Consider the following 25,463-nt stretch of genomic DNA (forward strand, 5'->3'; position numbering starts at 1 on the left):
GTGCCTCAGCGTGTTCCTCCTTGGGTTTTTCCTGGCTGGAACTCTGTGCTTCCTGGGCTTGGTTGACTGTTTCCTTTCACATGTTAGGGAATTTTTCAGCTATTATCTCTTCAAATATTTTCTTGGGTCCTTTCTCTCTCCTCCTTCTGCAACCCCTGTAACGCGAATGTTGGTGCGTTTAATGTTGTCCCAGAGGTCTCTTAGGCTGTCTTCATCTCTTTTTTCTTTATTCTGTTCCACGGCAGTGATTTCCACCATTCTGTCTTCCAGGTTACTTATCTGTTCTTCTGCCTCAGTTATTCTGTTATTAATTCCTTCTAGTGTATTTTTTAATTTCAGTTATTGTATTGTTCATCTCTGTTTGTTCTTTAGTTCTTCTAGGTCTTTTTCAAACATTTCTTGCATCTTCTCCATCCTTGCCTCCATTCTTTTTCCGAGATCCTGGATCACCTTCACTTTCATTATTCTGAATTCTTTTTCTGGAAGGTTTCCTATCTCCACTTCATTTAGTTTTTTTTCGGGGGTTTTACCTTGTTCCTTCACCTGGGACATAATCCTCACCTTTTCATTTTGTCTAACTTTCTGTGGTTGTGGTTTTCATTCTGCAGGCTTCAGGATTGTAGTACTTCTTGCTTCGTCTGTCTGCCCTCTGGTGGATGAGGCTATCTAAGAGGCTCGTGCAAGCTTCCTGATGAGTGGAACTGGTGGTGGGTAGGCAGGGCATGCTCAGTAAAACTTTAATCCACTTGTCTGCTGATGGGAGGGATGTGTTCCCTCCATGTTGGTGTTTGGCCTGAGGCGACCCTGCACTGGAGCCTGCAAGCTGTTTGGTGGGGCTAATGGGGGCCTCCGGGAGGGTTCACACCAATGAGTACTTACCAGAAGTGGTGCTGCCAGTGTCCTTGTCCCCATGGTGAGCCAAAGCCACCCCCCAGCTCTGCAGAAGACCCTCCAACACTAGCAGGTAGGTTTGGTTCAGTCTCCTGTGGGGTCACTGCTCCTTTCCCCTGGGTCCTGGCGCACATAAGACTTTGTGTGTGTCCTCCAAGAGTGGGGTCTCTTGTTTCCCCCAGTCCTGTGGAAGTCCTGCAATCACATCCTGCTGGCCTTCAAAGTCCGGTTCTCTGGGGATTCCTCCTCCTGTTGCTGAGCCCCCAGGTTGGGAAGCCTGACACGTGGCTCAGAGCCTTCACTCCAGTGGGAGAACTTCTGTCGTATAATGGTTCTCCAGTTTGTGAGTCGCCCACCCAGCAATTATGGGATTTGATTTTATCATGATTGTGCCCCTCCTACCGTCTCATTGTGGCTTCTCCTTTGTCTTTGGATGTGGGGTATCTTATTTTGTGGGTTCCAGCGTCTTCCTGTCAATGGTTATTCAGAAGATAGTTGTGATTCTGGTACTCTGGCAAGAAGGGGTGTGCACACATCCTTCTAACCCCCCATCTTGAGCCACTCTTCCATAAATGTTTAAATGATAAGCTTTAATATCAATAGTATATTTATGTTAAAATAAAACAATTTTCTTTCATCTGCTATGAAGACAGGGTTTCTTTGACTGTAGGTCTGCTCTTGATAAGAGATTGGGAAAGGTTTTTCTGCACCTTTTAAATAATCTGCCTAGAAAGGGGATAGTTTTTCTCTTTCCAAAATAATTTCCTGTGCTTCATGTTGTGTTTATCATGTCTTTAACTACATAAGAAAACTGTCTTCTCAGTATTAAAATAGCTAAGTTTTGCTCACAACTATGTATCCTGCTGTATTTGCTTTTAAATTCTTTTATTGTCACTTCGGTTAAATAGATAATTAAGTATTGTTCCATAATGGTCTGTGATCCCATTTAGTCAAATGTCCCTTTCTCTTAAACTATCTAGAACCCCATGTTATTTTGGGGATCTCAAGAAGAGATAAAAATAGCAAAAATCATTACAAAACCTTGGTGTCTACTGTTCATGGATAAGTACTCTTAAGAGGTGAGTGTGTCCATTGTAAAGCAATTATACTTCAATAAAGATATTAAAAAAAAAAGCATGCATCCATATATAAGAAGACTGGAAGGAAAATAAAAATGTTGATGCATTGGAAAAAAAAAAGTACAGAGCTCTTCAATTCTAAACCCTTAATTAAAAGCCTTTTACTTGAACACCCCCAGCCACAAAAATGTACAGAGATGGCTCCATCTAGCACCGTATATTATTTAGATGCATCCGTATACACAGTGAGATTAAAAGAGTGCAAGTATTAGTCTACTAAACAAAATCAATCAATCAGTCAATCAGTCAATCATGGGCAATTTGCCCCCCTCCAATTTAAACATTGTGCATTTACCAGGCACCCTGTTTTAGATCATTTTTATTTTAATCTGTCAGAAATTCCAGATTTTTACTATTTATATTAAGTAACTTCTAAGGGACACTTGTCATTAAATAATATCTAATATTAAGAAAAGGAAATGTATTTGATCTGCAGTATGTAGTATTAATATAATCTGTATAATGTGTTATTTGAAATTTCCACTCTATTTTCCAAGGAATAAAGCATTGATACTAAATACAAAAAAAAAAGAGGTGAGTGTGTATTTGTTTTCAGAAATTTTGTTATGCAAATATAACCTGCATTTTTAAGATGAGCAATGAGATGATACCCTACATATGGTTTTGTACACTGATTTTTTTCTACAAACACCATATTATGGAGGTCAATTCACGCCAATCAGTATAAGCCCACATAATAATAAAATGGCCTTAAACACTAATGGTCAATTTAGGTATGATAATCATAAGAACTGTTAATTATAACTGCTGACTCCCTCAGTTCCCCACACTGTGGTAAGTGCTAAACCTGTACTCGCTCATTTAATCCTCATCACAACCTATGAGGAGGAGCTCCTGTTGCCCGACTAACCATCAGGGGACTGAGGCACAGTGATGGCAGTGCTAGCCAGTCACAAGATTAAGATATGATTTCTGGGTGGCAGCTGAGCCCCACATCTAACTAGTGTACACTAGTGCTTCTTATCTGATAAGACCCTCAACCTTACTGTTCATCAGGGCACAGCAAAATAAAACTAACGTCCTATGATTTTTTCTCAGTTAGCTGGGCAAAAGTTTAAACAACAGATCTTAATCAGTGTGGTTTGGAATTTGGAGACCTGTGTCCTGTTATATTGTGGAAGGGGCTCCTCCAACATTCTGTCTCCCTTCCTGTGCCTCAGGGATGTTCCCCTACTAAAGTGGATAACTCTCCTGTGCTTGGAGCAGAAAATGTTTATGTTTCTCCAGCCTTTTTAATATTTTGTATAATTGCAAGGGCACTAGGAATTTATTACAGTTAAAAATAGATAACATACAAAGGGAAATAAAATAATAATACCTCAAAGCCCACCATCTGAAGAAAAGCCCTTCTAGGCGCTTACCGAGCCGGCTGAGAGGAACATGTGTTGAGTGCAGGGCTTGGGCTGCTGCTCTCGCCCCTTCGGTCACCGCCCCTGGAAACCCCTTTTGTAAAGCCTATACAGTTCAGACCCCCGATCAGACCCCCGAGAGTACGTCTCCAACTGCTGCTACAGAGGTTTATTCAACAGCTTTAGCTGTTTGCCATGGACCACTGGACCTCTCTGACTTTCTGATCAAAGCTCGTGAGCTAAAGGACGATGAACATCAAAGAAGAGTCATACAGTGTTTGCAGGAATTACATGAGGACCTTAAAGGATACAGTATAGAGGCAGAAGGCCTTTTTTTCTAAGGTACAGGGAAAACAATGGTGATGGACATGTTTTATGCTTATGTGGAAATGAAGAGGAAAAAACGGGTTCATTTTCATGGTTTCATGCTAGATGTTCACAAAAGAATACACCGCCTTAAACAGAGTTTGCCAAAAAGGAAACCAGGACTCATGGCTAAATCATACGATCCAACAGCTCCTATAGCTGAAGAAATCAGGGAAGATGCATGTCTCTTATGTTTTGATGAATTTCACGTCACGGACATTGCTGATGCCATGATTCTGAAACAGCTTTTTGAAAACCTGTTCAAAAATGGGGTCGTCGTTGTGGCAACATCCAACTGGCCACCAGATGATCTCTATAAAAATGGACTCCAAAGAGCTAACTTTGTACCATTCGTAGCTGTCCTGAAGGTCTCTGAGGCAATGAGAGAGTGGGATGCATGTTATGTGGGCAATGCTGTATTTCTTTCTGGAATACTGTAATATGGTCCAGCTAGATTCTGGGATAGATGATCGGAAAAAGGAACTTCCTGCTGCAGGAGAACTCTACTATCTCACAAGTGAAGCTGATGTGGAGGCTGTCATGGATAAGCTGTTTGATGAGCTGGCTCAGAAACAAAGCGATTTAACTAGACCAAGGACTCTAAAAGTGCAAGGCAGAGAGCTGCGGCTGCATAAAGCCTGTGGAGCCGTTGCCGACTGCACATCTGAAGAGCCATGTGAGAGAGATCCCATCCAGGACACCACATTACCTTTAGTCATCATGCCTCCTTAGATTCCTCTTAGCTGTGACAATTTCTCAGACTTTCCTTCTTTTTGATGACCCTGACAGTTTTGAGGAATACTGGTCAGTTATTTTGTAGACTGTCCCTCAAATGGGATTTGTCTGATGTTTTTCTCATGATTTGACTGGAACTGTGGGCTTTGGGAGGAAGACCACAGAGGTCAAGTGCTATTTTCATCAGATCATATCAAGGGCACATATGATCAATATGACTTAACACTGTTGATGTTAACCTTGATCACACTTGTCTGAGGTAGTGTTTGTCCCCACTGTAAAGTTACTCTTTTCCCCCTCTTTCCATAGTGAACTCTTTGGAAGGAAGTTCTTGCTGAGTTTTCATGTAGCAGTGAAGAAGAAAATCCACAATTATCTAACAAGGCTGTTAAAATACTTTTCCCTTTTCCAACTACACATTTGTGTGAGGCTAGATTTTCTTATATGACTCAACCAAAGCAACATATAACAATAGTCTGACTGTAGAAGCAGGTATGAGAATTCCACTATCTTCTATTACGCCAGACATTAAAGAGATTTGCCCAAAGTATAAAACAATGCTACTCTTCTTACTATTTTCATTTTAGAAATATAATTATTTTCATAAAAATGTTATTTCTGTTAATTTTATGGGTTGAATATAATGGTTTTATCATTGTTATTTTAAATAAATTAATAAATATTTTATAAAAAAAGAAAAGAAAAGCCCTTCTAATGTTTTCATCTGCATTATATTCCTCCAGAATTATTCTTATGCAGGTATTATATATTTATACATGTATGCATACATTTATATATTTACATACAAATCATAAGATCTCATCTTACACTTAATTTTATAACTTATCTCACTGTAGTGGGTTGAATTGTGTGCCCCCCAATATTGCCAAATCGTAACACCCCCATACCTTAGTTGGAAATAGGGTCTTTGCAGATATAACTAAGTTAAAGATCTCAAGAGATGATTGGATTTAGGATGGTCCCTAAACCCAATGACTAATGGCCTTATAAAAAAAAGGAGGGGGCTTCCCTGGTGGCGCAGTGGTTGAGAATCTGCCTGCCAATGCAGGGGACACGGGTTCGAGCCCTGGTCTGGGAAGATCCCATATGCCACGGAGCAACTGGGCCCATGAGCCACAATTACTGAACCTGCGCGTCTGGAGCCTGTGCTCCACAACAAGAGAGGCCGCGATAGTGAGAGGCCCGTGCACCGCGATGAAGAGTGGCCCCCGCTTGCCACAACTAGAGAAAGCCCTCGCACAGAAAAGTAGACCCAACACAGCCATAAATTAATTAATTAATTAATTAAAAAAAAAAAGAAAAGAGGGAGATTTCACACACACAGGGAAGAAGGCCATGTGAAGACAGAGGCAGAGACAGGAGTTATGCTGCCACAAACCAAGGGAAGCCAGGAGCCACCAGAAGCTGGAAGAAGAAAGGATGAATTCTCCTCTGGAAGCTTCAGAGGAAGCTTGGCCCTGCCGACACCTTGATTTCAGATTTCTCGTCTCTAAAACTATGGGATAATGCATTTCTCTTGTTCTAAGCCACGAAGTTCCTGTTAATTAGTAACAGCAGCCCTAGGAAACAAACACACTCACTAACCATATCCCCCAAATGTCATTGATTGTGAATAAACACCACTCTGTATCCTATTTTTGTGTGTGTGCCTGTGGGGATAGTAACGATAATAAAGGTATATACGAAAAATAAATATGGCTAAAGTTTTTAGCTCCTAATGATTTTTACTGTATTGATTCATTTAATGCGCCAGGCACCCCTATGAGGTATGTACTGTTGCTCAACCCCATTTTGTAGATGAAAAACTGAGGGACAGAGAGAACTTGGCCTAGGACTACACAGTTAGAGAACAGGAAAGCTTGGGTTTGTACCTCACGCTCCAGAGCCTGGGAAACTGTCAAAGCTTTGTTGTTAAGTAACAGAAGCAGTCTGCATAGCATGTATAATTTAGGAGGTCATTAAGGCAATTTTCATGTATTAACATATTTATACAAATAGCTGGACCTAGTGACCTTGGTGAGAGCACGTTCATTGCAAGATTCAATAGTGCAGTGAGATAAGAGGTTAGTGGGAAGTGAAGAATGTTAACCGGGAATGCAGAAAATGCTTTCTGGAACTTTGATTTTGAAGGACGGGGGAGAAAGGGAGAGAGAAACAGAGACAAATACAGAGACAGAGAAAGAGAGAGAGAGAAACAGAGACAGACACACAGAGAGAGAAGGCCTGTGACTGAATGGGGAAAAGGGGTCCAAAGAGGGATTTTTTTTTACATCTTCAGTTCCGTGAAAGTATAAAAGTTAATACTGCAGGAGTCATGTCATCTCAGATTTAACCTTTGAAAGAATTTCCCCGTATTTCCCTCTTATTTCCACTTTAGAGTTAATGGGATGCCTCCAATGAACAGTATGGGTTTTTGAGCTCAATATCTATTTAGCTATGAGTGATAGGAAGAATGGATAATTGTGTGTCAAAGAAATGGTAGTAATTTGTGGATTTTTGCCTCTCAGGGAGGCAGCACATGGCTGAAATCCTTGTGTGACATGATCTGAGGACCCCTGCACAGTTGAATGGGAAACAGGTCTAGAATTTTCCTATAAACGTATTAACATACAGAGCAGTCCAGAAGCAGCAGTTAGACAAACACCGCAACTCGCTGCCCTGGTACCACCTCTCACTGAGCTCACCAGGTGAGTCAAAGGCAAGTCTGTCTTCCCAGCGTGGGGAACTGGATTAGGGTCTGCTCAGAGGCACGATGTTGGGCAACTCTTAGGAGCCTCTGAGTCTCCCAAGAAACTAGAGATCCTTCTGTCTTTAAAACTTTGAACTCAAGGCATACCAGAGAGAGATTTGCTTCCTTCATAAAGGTATCTATATTCTCATTAGGAGAAAGAATGAAAAACACCTTTCCACAGAGCCTAAGGCTCAGTCAGTCCCTGCTACTGAGTCTTGACTTTTTTTTTTTTTTTTACTCCTCAATATGTGTGTCTTTATTTATTATACACATAACTACTCTACTAAAATATTGTGTATATTATAAAAATACAAAAATTAAAATGTAAAATATTGAGATAGACATTAAATAAATATTTAAACATTTTAATTAACAAAACTGTCACTGTTTGCAGATGACATGATACTATACGTAGAGAATCCTAAAACTGCCACCAGAAAACTGCTAGAGCTAATTAATGAATATGGTAAAGTTGCAGGATACAAAATTAATGCACAGAAATCTCTTGCATTCCTATACACTAATGATGAAAAATCTGAAAGAGAAATTATGGAAACACTCCCATTTACCATTGCAACAAAAAGAATAAAATACCTAGGAATAAACCTACTGAGGGAGACAAAAGACCTGTATGCAGAAAACTATAAGACACTGATGAAAGAAATTAAAGATGATACCAACAGATGGAGAGATATACCATGTTCTTGGATTGGAAGACTCAACATTGTGAAAATGAGTATACTACCCAAAGCAATCTACAGATTCAATGCAATCCCTATCAATTTACCAATGGCATTTTTTACGGAGCTAGAACAAATCATCTTAAAATTTGTATGGAGACACAAAAGACCCCGAATAGCCAAAGCAGTCTTGAGGGAAAAAAATGGAGCTGGAGGAATCAGACTCCCTGACTTCAGACTATACTACAAAGCTACAGTAATCAAGACAATATGGTACTGGCACAAAAACAGAAACATAGATCAATGGAACAAGATAGAAAGCCCAGAGATTAACCCAAGCACCTATGGTCAACTAATCTATGACAAAGGAGGCAAAGATATACAATGGAGAAAAGACAGTCTCTTCAATAAGTGGTGCTGGGAAAACTGGACAGCTACATGTAAAAGAATGAAATTAGAATACTCCCTAACACCATACACAAAAATAAACTCAAAATGGATTAGAGACCTAAATATAAGACTGGACACTATAAAACTCTTAGAGGAAAACATAGGAAGAACACTCTTTGACATAAATCACAGCAAGATCTTTTTTGATCCACCTCCTAGAGTAATGGAAATAAAAAAAAATAAACAGATGGGACCTAATGAAACTTCAAAGCTTTTGCACAGCAAAGGAAACCATAAACAAGACAAAAAGACAACCCTCAGAATGGGAGAAAATATTTGCAAATGAATCAACGGACAAAGGATTAATCTCGAAAATATATAAACAACTCATTCAGCTCAATATTAAAGAAACAAACACCCCAATCCAAAAATGGGCAGAAGACCTAAATAGACATTTCTCCAAAGAAGACATACAGACGGCCACGAAGCACATGAAAAGCTGCTCAACATCACTAATTATTAGAGAAATGCAAATCAAAACTACAATGAGATATCACCTCACTCCTGTTAGAATGGGCATCATCAGAAAATCTACAAACAAAAAATGCTGGAGAGGGTGTGGAGAAAAGGGAAACCTCTTGCACTCTTGGTGGGAATGTAAATTGATACAGCCACTATGGAGAACAATATGGAGGTTCCTTAAAAAACTAAAAATAGAATTACCATATGACCCAGCAATCCCACTACTGGGCATATACCCAGAGATAACCGTAATTCAAAAAGACACATGCACCCTAATGTTCACTGCAGCACTACTTACAATAGCCAGGTCATGGAAGCAACCTAAATGCCCATCGACAGACGAATGGATAAAGAAGTTGTGGTACATATATACAATGGAATATTACTCAGCCATAAAACGGAACGAAACTGAGTCATTTGTTGAGACGTGGATGGATCTAGAGACTGTCATACAGAGTGAAGTAAGTCAGAAAGAGAAAAACAAATATCGTATATTAACGCATGTATGTGGAACCTAGAAAAATGGTACAGATGAGCCAGTTTGCAGGGCAGAAGTTGAGACACAGATGTAGAGAACGGACATAGGGACACCAAGGGGGGAAAACTGCGGTGAGGTGGGGATGGTGGTGTGCTGAATTGGGCGATTGGGATTGACATGTATACAATGATGTGTATAAAATTGATGCCTAATAAGAACCTGCAGTATAAAAAAACAAACAAAACAACTAATACTAAACTTTCATTGGGTTATTTGTATGGAAATATGTTAATATAAATGTTTCAGACATTACATGAAATTTCTAAAAATCTTATATGTTCTGGTATAATGTTATAATTAATAATCCTAGTTATTACTTTAAAATGTATATCTCAGAAATAACTAATTTTCTTGTCAACTGCATTATTATGAACTTTCATCAAATCTTTAACCGTGGTCATTTTTAAGTCTTTTGTCATTTACAGACAGTTCTGGGTGTACTCTGATGATTTTGCAAATATGTTCCTATAAAAGGGTTTCATCTTCAAGAAATTCATGGAAAAGACTCTGACAAGTACAGGTTTCTGGTAACTGACTGTACTGCTGAACTGAATGAATAAGCATTTTCAGAACTCTAATGAATAACTGATGAACTCATAAAAGTGCTAACAAAAGATCAAGATGAAAAAAAAAAGTAATTACATGGGACTGAGTGAACTGATGAGGATGAGTATAATTTTTGTGACTTTCTGTCTGAATTAAAAAAAAAAAATCCCACAAGGACTCAGAGGCAAAGAATATACAAACCAATTTTCACTGCAAAGTAAACGAGCTGTTACAGTGGAGGATTACTGGACTGAATGTCAATATTATGACATAGTATGAGTGTGTTTCATGTTTGGTAATTGCAATCATTGTTGCTTTTGTTGTGGTCATCCATGTACAATGCTTGGTGTCAGTCTATTTATCTCTTGTAAAAATAAAATACAGTGTGTGTGTGTGAAAAAAAAATGAACTTTACCCTACATACATGATGTGGACTTTTAACAACTGCTGTATGAAGGCAAGTATACAAGGGAAAATACTTATTATGTTCAGTAAGTGAGAGGTGTGTTGTGCTTCTTTCATTTTGATATACGTATGTATGTGAGAACTTTTTCAACCATTAAAAGCAAGTATAGACTATACTGAACTTAAAACTAAGGTTGGAACTAATAGAAAAAAAAAAACAAACCCAAGCCAAAGTAAAATCAAGATTTTCAAAAATAATTAAGAAGGTATAATCATATTGTTCTCACTAAGGTTATTATAAATATTCTGTTATTATTATATACAAGAAATAACATAATGATATATATTTTTCTAAAATTTTAATACACAAAAGGTTTAAGTTCTGAGTCTTGACTTCTACTAAAGAGCCCTCGAAGTCCCACAATATGCCATATACTTTGGGAAGGTTTTCTCATTTTCTCCTTGGAATGACTGTGTGACAAAAGGACCCTGAGTCCCATTTCATAGACAACAAAGCTCAGGCTCATAGAACCGACAGCACCTCTCCAGACAAGTGGCAGGATTCAAATGAAGTTACATCCCTTGCCCTAAGGAGAGGACACAGAGCAGCCTCCCTTTGAGAAAATGGGCTTCCAAGGCTTGAGAAGTGAGCCTCTTACACTCCCCTGATATTGTGGCCCCATGGGTACTCACCCAAAAATCCCTCTTGACGATGAAGATGATAGTGCACATATGTGTGCACATACATTCTTCACGCTATAAACATTCATTATATTCAATTTTATAGAAGAACAAAGTAGATTTTAAAATTGAATTGACAGTGTGTGTATGTGTGTGTGTGTGTGTGTTTCTGTATGTCCTATGGCTTGTACACTCCACAATCTTTATCTTCACATCAGACCAGAGCTTGATTCCTATCTCAGATTTAGATATGCCAGAAAAATGGTAGATACAGAGAAATTGCCACCAGTAAGTGAAAAATTCCGGAAAACACTGGCTAAAACCATTAACCCAGAGCCCAAACTTCGTCCTCACTCTCCTTTGCCAGGCTCCCTGGTCGGAGCCTCAGAGCTGCAATCCTGGATCTGGCCAGCAGGTGGCTTCCACCTCCATTTTTCTTTTACAAAGAAAATGAGCACATGATGCCAAGAATAAGAAGATCTTGGAATGTTTTGTTTACTAAGACACTAATTATGTTTGTGAAACTTATATGTATTGCTAGAGCAGTCCCATCTGCTGTTGACCCGAAAAGAACATCGAGTTCATTGAGGTATCTCCTTCCCTCCTAAGTGTAGGTTGAAGTGTCCACACTGCAGAGGGGGGGGTCCCTCCCAGAGAGTAGGGTATTCACCCTCCAACCCCACCCACCCCGTAGAGTCTGTCCAGAACTTTTCCCACTCCTTGTCTGTCATACCCTGTCCATGACACTGGACACAGCCGCCAAGACCCCGCTCTGGAGCCCCATTCTCTCTTCCACCTCCCACCAGTCCTGCAAAGCCCTTCAACAGCCGACCATTGCCAACACGCTACTGCCACCTGGTATTTCGTCTTCGTATTCAAGACCCGGAGTATATGTTTTTACACTCTTCTTTTACACCTAACAGGTTTTTCAGGCAAAATTAGAATCATTCTGTACATAGGTTCAAGGGCTGGGTTTTGAGGAAGAGGATGGTATTTTTTTTGCTCTTTGAATGAACGTCTTTGTAGAGAAGTTTGACAATGGAGGTACGATGGTGCCACCTCGTGACAGTGGACTGAACTGCAGCATGAACATCGCTGAGCCAGAAGGTGGGAGGGAAAGGCCTAAATCCAGAGAGCTTTCTGGAAGTCTGGGTGGAAAAGGGACACACTCCGGGTACAGGGATACTGAGGTATCTAGACAGAAAGTGCAGCCTCTTTCTATGCTGAGTGGAAAGCTCTATGTGATTTCAACAGAAAGACCATTTTTATTTTTATGTTTTAACAGAAAGATTTTTTATTTTATTTTTAAAGACCTCTGGATAAAGAGGTATACACCTATATAAGCAAAACTGGATCCCTGTCATTTATGATCATTGTAACCCACCTTGGCACTTATTGTGACCATATTTCCATGTAAGTGAATTTCTGTGATAACGTTTTAAGTTACTTGACAATAAAATTTCACTTATTTTTTTATATTGACCTGTTGTTGCATCATATGGATGCTCCAGAATTCACTTTTCCAGTACTAGTGATGTAAATATAGTTCCTTTACCACGTTTTCTATTACAAACTATAGTGTGCTTAACATTCTTGTTCATATACATGCAGATATCTTAGTAAGCATTTTTATAAGTTCCCGAAGTGTTCTTTCAAAACAATGAAAAAACTATTTTATTTGAACAAACTATTACTGTTTTATATTTCTAACAATACTATATGAAAATTCCTGTTTCTGCACACTTCAGAAATAATGTGAATCGTTGCTAATCTGATAGGCAACAAATCCTCTCTCCTTGTCGTCACTATAACTCGTTTCTGCTGCCTGACTAGAACTCCATCCTATGGATGTAACATAATGGATTCTCACTACCTCGTGTCATTTGGAATTCAGTGTTTCTTATATTCCCCATTGTCAAGGCTGTGTGGATGGCATTTAACTGTGCTGAAGGGCACAGTTCAGGATTCATGTGGCTATTTGCACATGAGCTGAACGTGTCCTCTTTGAGCACACATTGCACTCTCTTGTGAGAGTCCTAGGATTCAAAACGCAGCCTGGTCGATGTATGAATATATATGGTGTGAGTGTGTCAGTGTATGGGTGCATGTGTGTGTGTGCGCACTGACAACCACATTTCCTTCTGTTTCTTTCAACCCCTTCATGGCCTTGCTTCTCATTCATTCTCCCTTCCTAAATCCAGGCCCAGGAATGAAGGTAGGGAATTATCAGGATGGCAATCCTTATAACCAACTCCTATCACCATCCTTAACTACGTCCGTCCTGAATGTAATTTGCTTGTTATGGTGGTACAAAAGAAGACCAGGCCAACATCATATTTTATTTTATTTATTTTTTATTTTAAACAGCTTTCTTTGGGTAAAATTTACAGGCAATAAAGTTCACACATTTTAAGGGTACAGTGTGATGATTTTTAGTAAATGAATGCAACCATCAACATAATTGAATTTAGGCATTTCTGTAGTTCCCAAAACTTGCATAATCCTTGAAAACACTAAACCCCCGTACCCAGAGTTAGTACCAGGCAAGCACTGATTTGCTGTCTGTCTCTATGGATTTGCCTATTTTGAACATTCCCTATAAATTGAATCATATAGTATTTGGTCTTTTATGTTTGACTTTGTTCATTTAGCATAATGGTATCAAGGATCATATATGTTGTACATGTATCAGTGCTTCATTCATTTCACGGCTGAATAATAGTTTGTTGTATGGCTATGCCAAATTTTACTTGTGCATTTATCAACTGATAGGCATTTGAGTTGTTTCCACTTTTTGGCTGTTATGAGTAATGGTACTATGAATATTTTTCTCCGAGTTTCTATGTAGACGTGTTTTCATTTCTCTTGAGTATGTAACTAGAAGTGGAACTGCTGGGCCATATGGCACCTCAACACGTGAGACAACATTACAATTTCAGATGATTTCATTCCATAATTGGAAATACCTTGAGAAAAAAAAAAAGAGACAGGTGAGACACAGTCTAGTGAGGCGACCCTAATAAACATTGTTATCCTGCTGTAGACCTATTTGTAAAATCCCTTCCAATGATGCAAAAGTATGAGACATGTGGGGGACATTTTCAACTTCATTTGAAAGCCTACTGTCTATAGCACACACTTCCCCATTATCTGACTTGGTCTCCATGGAAGGTGTTTTACAATTCTAGATTTCAGGTAACTGACAGTATCAGTTTGCAATGTAATCCTGGTCTGTAGACAAGCAACTTAATTGTATCTTGGGAAGAGAAACCTCTGTCTCCATTTGACCATGCATTTCAACACTCATGATGTGTATAAATGTGACAAAAAGGTGGTTGTTGACTTTGGCAAGATAAATTTCAGTGGAGGAGTGGAGGGACGTCCCCATTAGATGAGAGATGAAGACTGAGTTGGAGGGGAGGTGGGGGGATGTGACTTGAGTATCAAGAATTCACTGTAGATCTTTGGTTGCAGAGTGCAGAATATATATGTAAAGAGGTCAGTAACCAGAGATGTGGACAGAGGTCCACAGCATTAAATGATGTTCTATAATCACCATTTATAAGACACTTGAGCAGCTTGAAATCTTAATGCGAAGGATCTATCTCTTCTTAGATTTAACATCTGAATTTACCACACCAGCCTTCCCACACTTTATTTCCTTGTTTCCATTCTGGAGAAGCCTAAAACTTACTGAAGGGATAGTGTAGAGTTTCTTCTTAATGTCTGTTAAACGTATGAACGGATGAATAGGTGGATGCACGACGTGTCAAAGATGTGCTAAGAACGTAAGGATTTTTATCCCTGAGTGCAGAGCTCCTCATGCAGATGACTGAACCCATGGTGGTGGGTGGCTGAGAGGATGCGGCTTCTCAGGACTCTGCAACTGACGGCTGCAAGATGGGCGCCCTCAACGTCAGTGTTCAGAAGCGCATTTAGGCAGACTGCCACACCTTATGTCCTGGAGGGATCCATCCCTGACCTGAGCAGGTGAGTTCACAGACAGGCTTGCCTTCCACCTGGGGGAACGGGACTACTGTCTGCTCAGAAGCTTGCTGTGGTCCAACTCTTGTGCCATTTAGAAAGACTCAAGAACGAGCAGATCCAGCTCCTCTCTAAACTTGAACTCAACATATATCGCAAAGAGATATTCTCAATCTCTTTCTAGGGATACACATTGTCCTTAGGAGCCCCCAGAGGACACACACACACACACACACACACACAACCTGGAGCCTTCATGCAGGCAGTAGCCCTAGGAGAACTTGCTGGCTTATAAGGCCGTCACTCATTGTTTGTTAGGTTGCAGATGTCACTGGACCTTTTTGCATTAATAACTAATGCAAATGATGATTAGCAGAATAGTCTGCATACTAGGAATACTTTTAAATAACCTTACTATCCAATTAAATCTGATGACAATAAGAGAATTTCTATGTTCATGTTTTTCAAGTGTAACAATAAACTACTGAGAATTTCCAGTGTGGGTGTGCATAGGGGGAATCCTACAAAGTCTGATATTGCTGGTGGGGATTGCACTTAGCACAACTTTTTCACAGGTTGATTTATCAATATGCATTAATGAATCCAGGAACTTTTGACCTTCACGCATTTGGAGACTGTTCCTTCAATTATTCATCCTCAGCATAACACCTGCCCCTCTATTATACTGTGCATATTCCTCATGTTGTCTGGGAATTCACTTTCAAACACTAATGACCTAATCACATTCCCTTGTCTCTACAGAACAGGAAATTGAAGTACAATTGATGTTCACCGACTTGCATAAATACAAGCAGGACTATCAGCCTGGCGTCGCAAGTGAAGATAGATTTCAGAAGTGACACAGATCAGCAGGAAAGCAAGACTTATTTGAATACGGTGTCATGTGCAGCTGAGCACCATGCAGTCTGCACTCGGATATATAGGGTGTCTGTCAGTCTCTGCTTTTCCTCTTAAGAGAAGGATGACCCCCCAGCCAAGTTGCTTAACCTCTGTACATTACTGTTTCTCCAGCTACAACATGATGTAAAGATATGTTATTCTCTACCTTCCAGGAATGTTGTGGAAAATGCATGAGAGAGAAAAAATGCATGCATTCACAATAGATAAGTCCCTATGACTTTCTGGGTCAGAGGTCCTGCCCTAATATATAACTTTTCAGTTCCAGCCACCCTAAGACTACTCACAAATGGCCGTTCAAGTACAAAGTAATGCAAGGACTTATGCCTATTGAATTCATTCAACACAGAGTATGATAATATCTGAAGTGTAGATTGGAAAGTAATTACGTAGAAATAACAGCTTCTTCTATCCTATCTAAGGTCTCAAAAGTGCTTTCCCAGATGGTATCTCATTAGCCTCTACATCTGAGAGGTTTTATCCAAAAAAATGGCCAGCATGGGGGAAACGATTTACCCAAGAACCTATGATGTGCCTGGCCCCCAGTGATTTACTGTAGTGTTCTTCTGCAAAGCCCATTCTTGCTGGGTTACAGTACATGTTATTCTTTTTTTTTATTATTATTGAAGTATAGTTGATTTACAATGTTGTGTCAGTTTCTGCTGTACAGCAAAGTGATTCAGTTATACATATATATACCTTTTTACATTCTTTTCCATTATGGCTTATTACAGCATATTGAATATAGTTTCCTGTGCTATACAGTAGGACCTTGTCGTTTATCCATTCTCTATGTAATAGTTTGCATCGGATAATTCCAAACTCCCAATTCGTCCCTTCCCCACCCCCTCTCCCCCTTGGCAACCACAAGTGTGTTCTCTGTCTGTGAGTCTGTTTCTGTTTCATAGATAAGCTCATTTGAGTACACATGTTATTCTTAAGAAATTAACATAATTATTAAAAGTGGAATGGGAAAGGATATGAAATAGTGTGAAATGGACCAATGGTTTTCTTTCACACACCCAATGGAAATGCTAGAGTCAGTTTCCCTTTTTCCTAAATTATCTGAGAAATGACTCCAGCACAGAGAAATGACACTGAAGTGAATACGTAATGAAAACTTATACATTTCCCTTCCATTTAATATTTCCACATTATTGTCTTATAATCATGCTGTTTGGATTGTATCAAGGGAATCTCCTTTAAAGGAAGGTCAGGTATGAAATAAGACTATTCATACCTATTCAGTACTGTATGTATCATCTGCCCGATTGACTTTTTGCTCCTCACAGTAACTGTCTAATATGGATAGAATTGTTTCCATTTTACAAGTGAGGGAAGGCAAATTCAGAGACACTGTGACGCAGCTATTATAAAATTTCCCATCTGCTTTTCACATCCCTTTTTTGCAGCCTCTAATGATCACTGCCTAGAGCTACATTTCATAACAGGTTGCAAAAGCATGATGTACAAATTCTTTAATTACTTCTGCATGTATTAGCGGAAATTCTTTTATAAAAGAATTCTTCCCTCAACAACTATGCGTAGGTATAACATGCACAGGAAAGGCAAGGTGTATATACAATTCATTGGCAATATTTCCACTTTCAAAAACCAGGTGTTTCCCTAGGACTCTCAAAGGTGAGCAGTGAGTTGGTTTTGTTGGCTTTTTTTTTAGAGTGTCATAGATGTTTCTATATTTGACTTGTTTTAGTGCACGATACTCATTAATGTTTTTGATGTTCAAATTGTTCTACCTTTGGCCAATGGGAGGCCCTGAGGTTATGAGTCTTTTTGATATAATTTCTGGTATGAGAGTTCAGTCCAGACTCACCTGGTACAATCCTTACCTAGACCAAAAATCAGGCATTTCTCCAAGGAAGCCTGGTTCCTTTTAGTGGGAAATTCAGTCTAGGGACTACAGTTGCTGATTACTACTGTGTTGGTCATTGTTTCTTGCCCTTTCAGTGCATAGAGCCAGTAAACCTAGGTTTCATATTTAAGAGAATTTACATCATTGGCTTGCATCCTGGGCTGCTCTTCTGTCCCCTTACAGGTACGCATTTTTATCATCTTTTGTATTAACTGTACAGTTCTTAAAGTATAAGAAAATATAACATACACTTGTTTTCTCCCCCTTTCATATGTAAAAGTTGTCATATGCTACACCAGTGCTACCCAACAGAAACTTCTGTGGAGAAGGGAATGTTCTGTACCTGTGCTGCTCAACACAGCAGTCATTAACTACCTGAGTTTTATTCAGGAATTGAACATTTAGCACCTAAAACGTGGCAACTGTGACTGAGTAACTGATTTTTAAATTTCATGTAATTTTAATTTAACTTACTGTAAATAGCTACTTGAGGCTAGTGGCCGTCATATTGGACAGCAGCAGCTCTACACACTTTTCCGCACCTGGCTTTTATCACTGAACAATATATCCCGGAGATGACTCCACAGCAGTACAGAGAAGGAGTCGTCATTGCTTTTTATAGCTGCACAGTCCTCTCAGATGTAGATGGACCACGGCTTATCCAACCAGCCCCTTATTGGTGGATATGTCTTGTTTCTTGCCTTCTGCTGTATGAACTGTTCCGGCAGGAATGGCTTTGTGTTTATGTCTTTTTGTCTTTTTACACTGTTACTTTGGGATAGATTCTTAGAAGAGACATTGCTGGTTCCAAGGGTAAGTACCCTGGTAATTTCATAACATCGTATCAAATCCCCTGGCTAGGAGTTATACCATGTTAACATTACCACCAGCAATGTACGTGACTGCCTATTTCTTCACAGACTTATGTAAATGATGAGAAGAGGCATCTCGGTGTTTTGTCTGTTTGTTTGTTTTCTTTGCATCTCTTAATCCAGAGTTAGGTTTCACACTTTTTAACGTGTTTAAGGAACAATTGTTGGGGAAATCCTTTTTGTATCTAGTGCCCTTTCTCCTTCAGAATGTTCTAATTTGCCTTTGCTTTTTCATAATCTTTCTACTACAAGGTAGATAACCTTTGTCATTGATGTAAGCTGTACGTTTCCCAATTTGTAATTTTTCAGTTTAATTTGCTTATGGGATGCTTTCTGCCTCACAATTTTTAATGAAATCAGGTGTATTATGGTTTTCCCTTATTGCTTCTGGATTTGAAGCCATATTTAGAAAACTTTTCTTCACTACTGGCTTTTAGAGGAATTTATTGTGGGTATATGTTTGTGGACAGGAGAGAGAGAAAGGGATCATATTTGAGCATCAGGTGTAAGAGGACCCCAGAAAAGAAGTGACCATCATGTGAGAAATATGTGAAAACCATTTCACTAAGTCAAGAGAATTAGGCGTTTGGACCAGAGTCTTGGTCCTGTGTTTGTCTTGATAGCTCGGTCTCTACTCTTTTCTGTCTCTTGTGGGTATGGATCCAGGCTCCCCCTGACTGGCAGAGAAGGTCTTCATGAAGCAGGAACTCCATGTCACCTCAAATGGACCTGTCAGATGACTAAATGGATAGAACCACCCTCTCAGGGATAAAACATACAAAACCAGTTCTGAAATGTACCACTCTGACAGAGCAAAGGTCTAAGAGAAAATAAAACCTCCAGCTGGAGCCTGTGAGGAGAAGCAAAACTGAGACCAACACTGTTCACCTCATCCTTGACTCTCTGAGTGATGTCCCGTCAGGAGAAGGTAATAGCCTATTCGTCCTATGCAAAAAGACGGGGGTTTGAGTTAGAAGGTGCCACAGTTTTCCCAAGTTATAGCCTCTCCCACTAAGCTACATCATTTCCTGTTTCCATGCTGGTTTCCAGGACTCAGGGTCAAGCTTGGACTAATCTTGCTTAGAATGGAGCCTGAGGTCATGGGGCTCCATGGGGTGGGCACTAACATCCATCTTGTTTCCTGGGGGCTTTTCCAGTTATGCAGGTCTGGAGATGAAGAGAGGGAGGTTGGGATGCAGACAAGGAATTGGACTGACAGTTCCTGCCACATAGTACACACACAGTACACATTAATAAATTAATGAGAAGCGGGATAGAAACTACACATACGCCCTTTTAGTCTTTCTATACACATCTGAATTTTTCAAAGTAAGTTAAGATCACACTGTACTTGTTTTTTTCCAGTAGACTTTGAGGAAACTTTTCACTTCTGTTTTAAAACTATGTATCTTCCATTGAGGGGAAAAAGAAAAATGTGTAGAAAATGGAGAGCGATGCCACCTGGTGACCAGAGTCAGAACTGCAGGTGTAAAAGTCTGAACTGGGGGCTTGGCAAAGGATGGGGGATGGAAAGGACTGTGGTGTTGGTGGGGAGGGGAATGAATTTCATCCTAAAGGCAAGATTTCTAGGCTTCACACTGGCAGCGATCCTTCTGTATTCATGCCCATGCTGGGATCTTCAAGCCCTGGGACCGGAAATCTGGCCCGTAAGTGAACTGAGTAGAAAGCTGCATGAGTTAGTGTATGAATAATTGGTGTAAAGAAATTTGAGACAAAGAGACATATACAAATACACACACATACAAAAAACTGTCAAATCAACTGTTTTGATCTGCTTCCGAATCCATGAATATATGGATAGCGTATTGGTAATCAGTTTGCAATTTTTTGTATTTTCAACATTTTAGTCAATGTTTCCATTCTGGAAACAGCATAGAAATGCAAAGTTATAAAACAAAAACATCTTCTGTCTTCAACAATCCACACTCAGTGATTTATTATCAAAGAAATCTGTTTAGTGTCTAAGTCAATAAATGTATTTCTACACTATTATTTTGTGACTTGGCTGCTGATATACCGGTTTTGCAAAACTTTGTCTCAGTACTTTGTTAGGGCACCAATTAATACTTCTCTTTGTTTAACACATATGGAGAAATATAGACATGCGTTTTTGGAAACCAAAATTACATTGCCACACCCATCTGTCCCTACCTTTTGGCCACCATAATACAAAGAGAGTTTCTCTTAACTTATTGGTGCCTACTTTCCAGATTTTTCTCTGTATGTAATGCACTAACATATTTAACCACCCTCATACACCCATGTTGATATATATTCTTTTGCAGAAAAAGGGTCATCATATTTTACTTTGTACATCATGACAACCCTGTTCGCTTAATATGATTTATTTCCTATTAATTTATTTAGCTTGGTTTGTTTTCAAGTGGTTTTTCTTTGCATCCGCTCTTGATATCATTGACCTAACTCTACTGTTTAAGAATATTTTGTACATTGAAGAGATAAACCCACGTCTGAATACAATATCCCCCAGATTTTCACACACCTTTTAATGTTTGTAATGCAGAGGGTATCTAATCCTTTTTAATGAGTTTTAGTGTTTTTATTTCACTTCACGTTGTTTTAAAAGGAACAACTGAATAATAATGCCTTCTGGGATGCCGAATGTCAGTTCATAGGATAAAATGTAACTCCAGATTACTTTCTGTAACTCCAGATTATGAATCCTGGAGCAGCAATTGATAAGGTTGTTTCTAGGTCATGTTACTTAACTTTTAAATTCTGTTCCCTGAAATGAATTCAGCAAGGTAGCAGGGTACAAGATTAATATACAGAAATCTGTTGCATTTCATTACACTAATAATGAAATATCAGAAAGGAAAGTAAACAAATAATCCCATTTAAAATCCCATCAAAAAATGAAATACCTAAGAATAAACTTAACCAAGAGGTGAAAGACCTATACGATGAAAACTATAGAACATTGATAAAAGAAATGGAAGGTGATTCAAAGATATGGAAAGATGTCCCATGCTCTTAGACTGGAAGACTTAATATTGTTCAAATGGCCATACTACCCAAAGCAATCAACAGATTTAATGTAATCCCTATCAAAATACCTGTTACATTGTTCACAGAACTAGAGCTAAAAATCCAAAAATGTATATGGAACCACAAAAGACCCAGAATTGCCAAAGCAATCCTGAGGAAAAGAACAGAGCTGGAGGCATAACCCTCCCAGACTTCAGGTTATACTACAAAACTACAGTAATCAAAATAGCATGGTACTGGCACAAAGACATATAGATCAATGGATAGAATAGATAGCCTAGGAATAAACCCACCCACCTACAGTCAATTAATCTTCAATAAAGGAGGCAAGAATATACAATGGAGAAAAGACTGTCTCTCCAACAAGTGATGTTGGGAAAGCTGGACAGCTACATGTAGATCAATGCAATAAGAACACTCCCTCACACCATATACAAAAATAAACTTGAAATGATTTCAAGACCTAAATATAAGACATGACACCATAAAACTCCTAGAAGAGAACATAGGTGAAACACTCTCTGACATAAATCGTAGCAATATTTTCTTAGATCAGTGTCCCAAGGCAAAAGAAATTAAAGTAAAAATAAACAAATGGGACCTAATTAAACTTAAAATCTTTTGCACAGCCAAGGAAGCCATCAACAAAATGAAAAGACAACTTATGGAATGGGAGAAAAATGTTTGCAAGTGATGTGACTGACAAGGGGTTAATATCCAAAATATACAACTCCGTATCAAAATATAAACAACCCAATCAAAAAACGGGCAGAAGATCTAAATAGATATTTTTCCAAAGGAGACATAAAGATGGCCAACAGGCACACGAAAAGATGCTCAACATCACTAATTACTAGAGAAATGCAAATCAAAACCTCACATGAGTCAGAATGGTTATCATCGAAAAGTCTGCAAATAATAAATGCTGGAGAGGGTGCGGAGAAAAGGGACCCTCCTACACTGTTGGTGCGAATGTAAATTGGTGCAGCCACATGGAGAACAGTATGGAGGTTCCTTAAATAGCTAAAAACAGAGCTGCCATAGGATCCAGCAATCCCACTCCTGGGTATATATCCAGAAAGAAATGAAAACTCATACACACACACACACAGTGGACAATTACTCAGCCATTTGCAGCAACATAGTTGGACTTAGAGAATATTATACTTAGTGAAGTAAGTCAGACAGAGAAAGACAAATATTATATGATATCACTTATATGTGGAATCTGAAAAATAATACAAATGAATCTATATACAAAACAGAAACAGCCTCACAGACATAGAAAACAAACTTATGGTTACCAAAGGGGAGAAGGAGGGGGGAGGGACAAATTAGGAGCATGAGACTGACAGATACAAGCCACTATACATAAAATAGATAAGTAACAAGGATTTACGGTAAAGTACGGGGAATTGTATTCAATATCTTTTAATAACATATAATGGGAAATAATCTGATATCCAAATCACTTTGCTGTGCACCTGAAACTAACACAATATTGTAAATCAACTGTACTTCAATTTTTAAAAATACACACAAAAAATTCTGATTCTGATCATTTATAAGTACCTATTGGTCTTGAAAAGAGTTTAGGATTAAATGAGATAACATGTAAAACCCCTTTCATATAGTGGTTGTGTACATGTTAATATCCTACCATTCCGGTTCTCTTTCCAAAGGGCAACAGCTTGTGCTGCTTTCTGGGTCCAGTTCAGCACCTCAAGAATCAGCTAGTCATTGTGGCCCCCACACCCAGTCCTCTTGGCCCACGGAGTAGGATTTCATCCCTACCATCATCTTCATGTCCAATGGGGAGCATGACACAGCCCAGATTCCACATCAGGCGAGTTTTCCACTATCAGTCTTTTAAGCCCTGGAATTCTATCATCTAAACAGGAGGCTGCTGCTTGATCTGTGTAGAGGGCAAAGTGTAGACATTTGACCCTGGAAAATTTACATACTTCGCGAATCTGAGGTTGGCCCTCTGTAAAATGGGACTCAGGGCGCCTACTTCTAGACTTGTAAGAAGAAAAGGAGAAAACCTCAAAGAATGTCTGGCATGCAATAGGACTTTGAGATATATTACTCCTGGCCCACCTTGCCTCCTCTGTCCTATAAAATAGATTTGAAACAGCACCTGGAAATGTAGCAGCAAGAAGAGAACTTTGGTGCCATCTCATCATTTCCTTTTTCCTCATGCTTTCTTGTCTCCTTTTTTTCATTCCAGTTTGACCAGAAGCAATTTCTTATTGAGCCCCAGGAAGAAGAATCAGCACAGAAGAGCAAAGAATAGGAACAGGTCAGCTAGACAGAAGTCATCAAACATATGTCCAGTTCCAGAGCCATCAACTGACCACAGGACCCGGGTTGAGTCTCTTCCCCTGTGTCGGCCTGAGTCCTAACATAGAAGTACACTCAATATAGAAACAGGGGTTAGGGGTGGGGCCTTTTCGGTCAGAAGACCAGGATTTGATACTGGGAACCATTACTGGCTGGTTGATTTACCTTGAGCAAGTAATTTATCTAATATGTGTGCTATAATTGTTGCTATCTTTTATTACTATTGTGGGTTTATTATGCTTTCAGTTTTATGAGTATTATTATTTTTCTTACCACCCAGCCAAGTGTGAATGGTAGGAGTGGTGATTAGCACAAAGTTAGGGATGAACCCAACTGAGGGTGGAGAATATAGGAAGTGAAAACAGAGAATGGAGGTGAAGTAAGCAGACAAGCCCTGGGCCCTCCCTGGGTGCCAGGCCCTGTGCCCACCCTTTCATGACCCAGGGAAGGTTCTTACCCAACAGCACTCCTGGTTCTCAGCTGCAGACAGTGATGACCTGGGGGCTGCCAGGGAGGTGCCCAGATGAAGGACTATACCCTTATTAGCTCCCTCCCCATTGAAGACCACCAGAGCTGCCTCTCCATTGCCATCTCCCTGCTCTTTGCCTCTGGGTATCGGAAAAGGTACCCCGTGGAAACTTCCACACCTGACCCTTGAAGGGCTTTCCTCATACAAAAGATACTCTACCTTCCTCAGTCCTCAAAAGTTGTCCTGCACAACTTACATTCCCACCAACAGTGCAAGAGGGCTATGACCCAGCAATCCCACTACTGGGCATATACCCTGAGAAAACCATAATTCAAAAAGAGTCAGGTACCACAATGTTCATTGCAACACTATTTACGATAGCCAGGACATGGAAGCAACCTAAGTGTCCACTGACAAACGAATGGATAAAGAAGATGTGACACATATCTACAATGGAATATTTACTCACCCATAAAAAGAAATGAAATTGAGTTATTTGTAGTGAGGTGGATGGACCTAGAGTCTCTCATACAGAGTGAAGTAAGTCAGAAAGAGAAAAACAAATACCGTATGCTAACACATGTATATGGAATCTAAAAACCAAAAACGGTTCTGAAGAACCTAGGGGCAGGACAGGAATAAAGACGCAGACGTAGAGAATGGACTTGAGGACATGGGGAAGGGAAGGGTAAGCTGGGACGAAGTGAGAGAGTGGCATGGACATATATACACTACCAAATGTAAAACAGACAGCTAGTGGGAAGCAGCCGCATAGCACAGGGAGATCAGCTCGGTGCTTGGTGACCACCTAGAGGGGTGGGTTACGGAGGGTGGGAGGGAGACGCAAGAGGGAGGCGATATGGGGATATATATATACATATACCTGATTCACTTTGTTATACAGCAGAAACTAACACAACGTTGTAAAGCAATTATACTCCAATAAAGATGTTAAAAAC

The 25,463-nt window shown here is 39.5% G+C and overlaps 1 pseudogene across 1 annotated transcript; it reads left to right on the plus strand.

Moving 5' to 3' along the window:
- Positions 1-839: 839 nt before the first annotated feature.
- Positions 840-24,693, plus strand: LOC309653749 (AFG1-like ATPase pseudogene; annotated as a pseudogene). The gene is made up of 3 exons: positions 840-913; positions 3,405-4,170; positions 24,547-24,693. The product of its transcript is annotated as an AFG1-like ATPase pseudogene (transcript).
- The last annotated feature ends 770 nt before the right edge of the window (positions 24,694-25,463 follow it).

This window comes from Balaenoptera physalus (assembly GCF_965194825.1).
Source record: "Balaenoptera physalus genome assembly, contig: HAP1_SCAFFOLD_1069, whole genome shotgun sequence".
Classification (NCBI taxonomy): Eukaryota; Metazoa; Chordata; class Mammalia; order Artiodactyla; family Balaenopteridae; genus Balaenoptera; species Balaenoptera physalus.